We start from the raw sequence: 6,917 nt of genomic DNA on the forward strand, positions 1-6,917 counted from the left end.
GAACCCCCCATGTGTGCACGTGCATGCATGCATTTTTAAATGGCTGTTATAGTAAAGACTATAGGTAGTTGGTGAGTTTCAAGTTTGGGCAAGCTTACAATTTACCTTTTCTACCCATCTGCATGCCAGTTATGATTATTTTATAAGCACATTTCCGTGGAACAGTTTCATTTTAATAATAACGTTTTCGTTTCTCAAAATAATTGTCACATAGTTAATCATAAACATCTAAAGTAAAATTATAAAAATATAAAAGTTCAAATGTAACTATGGCGAGAGCACTAGCCTCTGCCATATGGACACATTGATACTCTGTGATCCATTGGCGGCTAAAGAAATAAGCGCATAGAACTCAGAGATAGCCTATTGGCCAATGCAGCAGTAGGCCTATAACGTTTCAATCACATTCGTCTCTCTTTTCTGCCTGTCTGCCTCCCTTTCTATCTGTCTTGACTTGAGCGATTGCTAGTGAAGTTCAACATTGTATCAAATCATCACAGGTTCTGCCTGAAGAAGCTGTCGATAACGAACTTGCAACATTGCATCAACTAGCCTTTTCCGGGCCCTTAATTATAGTTTCCTGCACCAGTGAGCTCGAGACAGGAAGCTGTTTTTAATGACGTTTCCACTGGATATAGGGATAATCAGATCATCATACACTACCTGACCAATAGTATGTCGACCCCTGCTCGTCCAACATCTCATTCCAAAATCATGGGCATTAACATGGCGTTAGTCCTGCCTTTGCTGCTATAACAGCCTCCACTCCTCTGGGAAGTCTTTCCACTAGATGTTGGAACATTGCTGAGGGGACTTGCTTCCATTCAGCCAAAAGAGCATTAGTGAGGTCGGACATTGATGTTGGGCGATTAGGCCTGGCTCGCAGTCGGCATTCCAATTCATTCCAAAGGTGTTCGATGGGGTTGAGGTCAAGGCTCTGTGCAGGCCAGTCAAGTTCTTCCACACCGATCTCAACAAACCATTTCTGTATGGACCTCACTTTGTGCACGGGGGCATTGTCATGCTGAAATGGGAAAGGGCCTTTCCCAAACTGTTGCCACAAAGTTGGAAGCCCAGAATCGTCTAGAATGTCATTGTATGCTGTAGCGTTAAGATTTCCCTTCACTGGATCTAAGGGGCCTAGCCATGAAAAACAGCCCCAGAACATTATTCCTCCTCCACCAAACTTTACAGTTTGCAATTTGCATTGGGGTAGGTAGCGTTCTCCTGGCATCCGCCAAACCCAGATTTGTCCGTTGGACTGCCAGAGGGTGAAGCATTATTCATCACTCCAGAGAATGTGTTTTCACTCCTCCAGAGTCCAATGGTGGCGAGCTTTACACCCCTCAAGAAGATGATTGTCATTGCACATGGTGATCTTAGGCTTGTGTGTGGCTGCTTGGCCATGGAAACCCATTTCATGAAGCTCCCGACGAACAGTTATTGTGCTGATGTTGCTTCCAGAGGCCGTTTGGAAGTCGGTAGTGAGTGTTGCAACCGAGGAGAGGCAAAAAATGTTTTACGTGCTACGCACTTCTGCACTCGCGGTCCCGTTCTGTGAGCTTGTGTGGCCTACCACTTTGCGGCTGAGCCATTGTTGCTCCTAGACGTTTCCACTTCACAATAACAACAGTTGACCGGAGCAGCTCTAGCAGGGCAGAAATTTGATGAACTGACTTGTTGTAAAGGTGGCATCCTATGACAGTGCCACGTTGACAGTCACTGAGCTCTTCAGTATCGGCCATTCTACTGCCAATGTTTGTCTATGGAGATTGCATGGCTGTGTGCTTGATTTTATACACCTGTCAGCAACAGGTTTTGCTGAAATAGCTGAATCCACTAATTTGAAGGGGTGGTTTGCTCTTTCACACCGACGCTTGGTGATTATCGAGGCCGGGAGTGTAAGAAAGATTTTTCCAATACGGAGGAACTATCATTTGTAATGGATGTAAAAAAAAAAATGTTTTTAATACTTTGTTGACTTGTGTGAGTCCGAAGAAAAAATGACTGAGAATCTCAGCTTATTAGTGGTGGAGGTGATATGTTAAGACCAGACATCTAAAAATGTTTTTAAAGCAATGAGGCTGATCCAACAGATCAGAATGTTTAGCTTAAAATGTTGATAAACTATTAGGCTATTTCTTCACATTATAAGTGCAGCAATGCTCACACAGCAGTAGGCTATACGTGGGAATGTTCCAAAATAAGTGCACCCCATGGGTTGTTAATATGAAATAAAGTTGAGAACATGAGACAAGTACAGGTTTCAATGGCATATGAGGAAGTGATTATAAAATAATCCCTTTAACATTCTTATGGTCGGAACACGGTAAAATATACCTCGTAAAATGACAAGTCCAGGTTTTAAACAATTACGTTTATGGTTGAATAGTTTTAAAATGTTGACTGCCTCCTGTTTAGATTGCAAGGTGGGTGATGTTGCGGTGCGCAACAAGCACTGGCCTTTCTCCTCTTTGGGGCGGCAGGTAGCCTAGTGGTTAGAGTGTAGAGGCGGCAGGTAGCCTAGTGGTTAGAGTGTAGAGGCGGCAGGTAGCCTAGTGGTTAGAGTGTAGAGGCGGCAGGTAGCCTAGTGGTTAGAGTGTAGAGGCGGCAGGTAGCCTAGTGGTTAGAGTGTAGAGGCGGCAGGTAGCCTAGTGGTTAGAGTGTAGAGGTGGCAGGTAGCCTAGTGGTTAGAGTGTAGAGGAGGCAGGTAGCCTAGTGGTTAGAGTGTAGAGGCGGCAGGTAGCCTAGTGGTTAGAGTGTAGAGGCGGCAGGTAGCCTAGTGGTTAGAGTGTAGAGGCGGCAGGTAGCCTAGTGGTTAGAGTGTAGAGGCGGCAGGTAGCCTAGTGGTTAGAGTGTAGAGGCGGCAGGTAGCCTAGTGGTTAGAGTGTAGAGGTGGCAGGTAGCCTAGTGGTTAGAGTGTAGAGGAGGCAGGTAGCCTAGTGGTTAGAGTGTAGAGGCGGCAGGTAGCCTAGTGGTTAGAGTGTAGAGGCGGCAGGTAGCCTAGTGGTTAGAGTGTAGAGGCGGCAGGTAGCCTAGTGGTTAGAGTGTAGAGGCGGCAGGTAGCCTAGTGGTTAGAGTGTAGAGGCGGCAGGTAGCCTAGTGGTTAGAGTGTAGAGGCGGCAGGTAGCCTAGTGGTTAGAGTGTAGAGGCAGCAGGTAGCCTAGTGGTTAGAGTGTAGAGGCGGCAGGTAGCCTAGTGGTTAGAGTGTAGAGGCGGCAGGTAGCCTAGTGGTTAGAGTGTAGAGGCGGCAGGTAGCCTAGTGGTTAGAGTGTAGAGGCGGCAGGTAGCCTAGTGGTTAGAGTATAAAGGTGGCAGGTAGCCTAGTGGTTAGAGCGTTGGACTAATAACCGAAAGGTTGCAAGAACGAATCCCCGAGCCAACAAGCAAAAAATCTGTCTTTCTGCCCCTAAACAAGGCAGTTACTTCTATGCATGCTCAGTCGTGCTCGTTCCCTCAATGTTATCAGGACAGAGAAACCAGACTCATTGCTCATGGAAAACTCCAAAGAAAAGATTGACAAAACTCATAATCGTTGTGAACTCTGCAAATAACATTTCCACTCCGAGAATGAGAATGGTAAATGACTAATTAACACATGCATTAACAGAAATGTGTGTAACCAAATGAAGAGGGATTAAGGGTACATTTACTAGACCTACTGGTGACATGTAATGGGGAATTTATGAAAAAGAAACCATCAAAGGGCAAAAAATTCACACAATGAACGGGAAAGAATTGGTGGGAGACAGCTGAGTGCATTCTGGAGAGCTGAGTGCATTCTGGAGAGCTGAGTGCATTCTGGAGAGCTGAGTGCATTCTGGAGAGCTGAGTGCATTCTGGAGAGCTGAGTGCATTCTGGAGAGCTGAGTGCATTCTGGAGAGCTGAGTGCATTCTGGAGAGAGACGCACCATATCTTTGCCACACACCTCCTTCTTGTTGCAACATTTTAATGATACACAAGACACATTATCTTCACACATATTTTAGATGCTTTTCACTCACAGCCTCAACTCAATCAGCTAAACATATTGCCATACGTGCCGCCCAAATTGCAGGATTTCCAAATAGGTATTGACCTACACATTTATGATTTGAAACAATCCACACATTTTTTGGGGAAAATCAGCTAATGATCCTCTGTGGCTAAGTCATGCTCTCTGGTGAAGTATTTTTAATGTTTTTATTTAGACAGGAGTAGTAATTCTATAATTTTGGCCAAACATCAATTTAATTTTGGGGAAGCCAGCATCCTTACAGTGCACTAGCCAATTTTCCTTTCCAATTCGCAAGAGGCTGAAACCAGAGATCTGTATATAATGACAAGATGCTCATGTCTCCACCCTAACAATGGGAGTCGTTGTCCCAAAGACGGGAAGGCAGGCGACAAGCTTAGGTCTGCACAGGGGTGCAACTTTCACATGTCCACCCAACGTTCGGAAATTGCATTTTTGTCCCCCACCCATCTTTATCATTGGAATGTGATACAAAACGAAGCAACAGTGTGCTTTAGGACCATGCGGATGCCTCCGAGTGGTCGGGTAGGCTGTTTGGAGTGTTTATCCAACTGGATAGAAAAATAAAATAATAATAATTTGTCCCCCCCCACTTCTAAAACCAAAGTTGCGCCCCTGGGTCTGCATATAATTCCCAAAGAAACTCATTGGGTTTATTCTGGGCAGATTTTGGCGAGAGTGAGCCCTCTCGCTTCACCTCGTCCGCTCTGCTGAAACTCTCGATTGATGCATCTTTCTGTCGGCGTGCATCTCTGTCCAATACATGATCAATATTTTATTTGGACTGGCACAGAGGTACGGTAGGGCGGACCAGGCCCCCTAAGGCCTGCCCATAACCCCGGCCCTGCTGTAGTGCAAAACTAAACCGGTCTTGAGTTGGCATTGTTGACAATGTTCACAGGGCAACAATATGTGTTCTGTAACCAATAACCATATTGACAGTTTATGTAATACTGAAAGCCTCTGGATTAGCTGAGGAAATGGAACAAATATGAATCTGACCCTCTCTCTCTGTCCCACAGGGGCGACTGGGTGTGCACATTGTGCCGGAGTGACCAAGACCCTGGGGTGGGCTATGACTGTGAGACCATACATCCCTCGACAGACCACCAGGGGGCAGGCACACCATACACACTGTCCAGCCTGGACCAAAGAGTGGGTTATGATGATGATGATGATCTTCACTGTATCCATTAGGACATTCTTTCCAAGTCATACAGCAGTCAAGCATACAAGTATTCGCATAGACAGATTTACAGCACATCACCAACATACGTTAAAGGAGAGTAGGTAAGAGCCAGCTACAGTGTCTGTTTAGGATAGGGAACTATCATGGTTTAATGAAGGGAATAGTGGGGTTCAGTATGATTTTAGTTATGTGTATCTCTTTCTTTGCAGAGGTGTGAGAAGCTGACTCTTCTGTTGTCCAGCCACGTCCTCAGTGCTCCATTCCAGGAGCCTGTCAGCCCACTGGTAATAAGGCACCAATCATCTTCCTCCAAGTCTATTGACATATCTTCCTCTATTCAGGGGTGGAAAAAGTACCCAAGTCATACTTTATTTTTTATTTTTTTATTTATTTATATACATTTTACCCCCTTTTCTCCCCAATTTTCGTGGTATCCAATCGCTAGTAATTACTATCTTGTCTCATCGCTACAACTCCCGTACGGGATCGGGAGAGACGAAGGTCGAAAGCCATGCGTCCTCCGAAGCACAACCCAACCAAGCCGCACTGCTTCTTAACACAGCGCGCCTCCAACCCGGAAGCCAGCCGCACCAATGTGTCGGAGGAAACACCGTGTACCTGGCCCCCTTGGTTAGCGCGCACTGCGCCCGGCCCGCCACAGGAGTCGCTGGGGCGCGATGAGACAAGGATATCCCTACCGGCCAAACCCTCCCTAACCCGGACGACGCTATGCCAATTGTGCGTCGCCTCACGGACCTCCCGGTCGCGGCCGGCTGCGACAGAGCCTGGGCGCGAACCCAGAGACTCTGGTGGCGCAGCTAGCACTGCAGTGCCCTAGACCACTGCGCCACCCGGGAGGCCCAATTGTCATACTTGAGTAAAAGTAAAGATGCCTTAATAGAAAATGACTCAAGTAAAAGTGAAAGTCACTTTTACTTGAGTAAAAGTATAAAAGTATTTGGTTTGAAATATACTTAAGTATCAAAAGTAAATGTAATTGCTGAAATATACTTAAGAGTCAAAAGTAAAAGTATAAATCATATCAAATTCCTTATATTAAGCAACCCAGATGGCACGAATTTCTTGTTTTCATTTTTTTTATGGATAGCCAGGGGCACTCTTCAACAGTCTGACATAATTTACAAACGAAGCATTTGTGTTTAGTGAGTCTACCAGAGGCAGTAGGGATGACCAGGGATGTTCTCTTGATAAGTGCGTGAATTAGACCATTTTCCTGTCCTGCTAAGCATTCAAAATGTAACGAATACTTTTGGGTGTCAGGGAAAATGTAAGTAGTAAAAAGTACATTATTTTATTTAGGAATGTAGTAGAGAAAAAAAGAAGACAGCGCCGGAGAAGATGGCTGACGTTTTACATGCTCCTAACGGATTGTGTTTTTATGTTCATTTTTTTTGCGTTGTTAAACTTATTTTTTAACTTGTTTTGTACATAATGTTGCTGCTACCGTCTCTTATGACTGAAAATAACTAATGGACATTAGAACAGCGATTACTCATCGCGGACTGGCAGAAGCTTTTTTTCCCTTTAACGAGCCCGACGTGAACGACAAACTGCTTTCCCAGGAACAGGCCCAAATCCCCGTCATTTGCGTGAAGAGACGACGGAGAAAAAGGACAGAGGTCGGGCTGCCTTCTGAGAATTTGAAGGCGATCGAATAAACCCCCCCTGCCTTCTGTTCTTCTAGGTAACT

This window comes from Salvelinus namaycush, chromosome 8 (genome assembly GCF_016432855.1).
Source record: "Salvelinus namaycush isolate Seneca chromosome 8, SaNama_1.0, whole genome shotgun sequence".
NCBI lineage: Eukaryota > Metazoa > Chordata > Actinopteri > Salmoniformes > Salmonidae > Salvelinus > Salvelinus namaycush.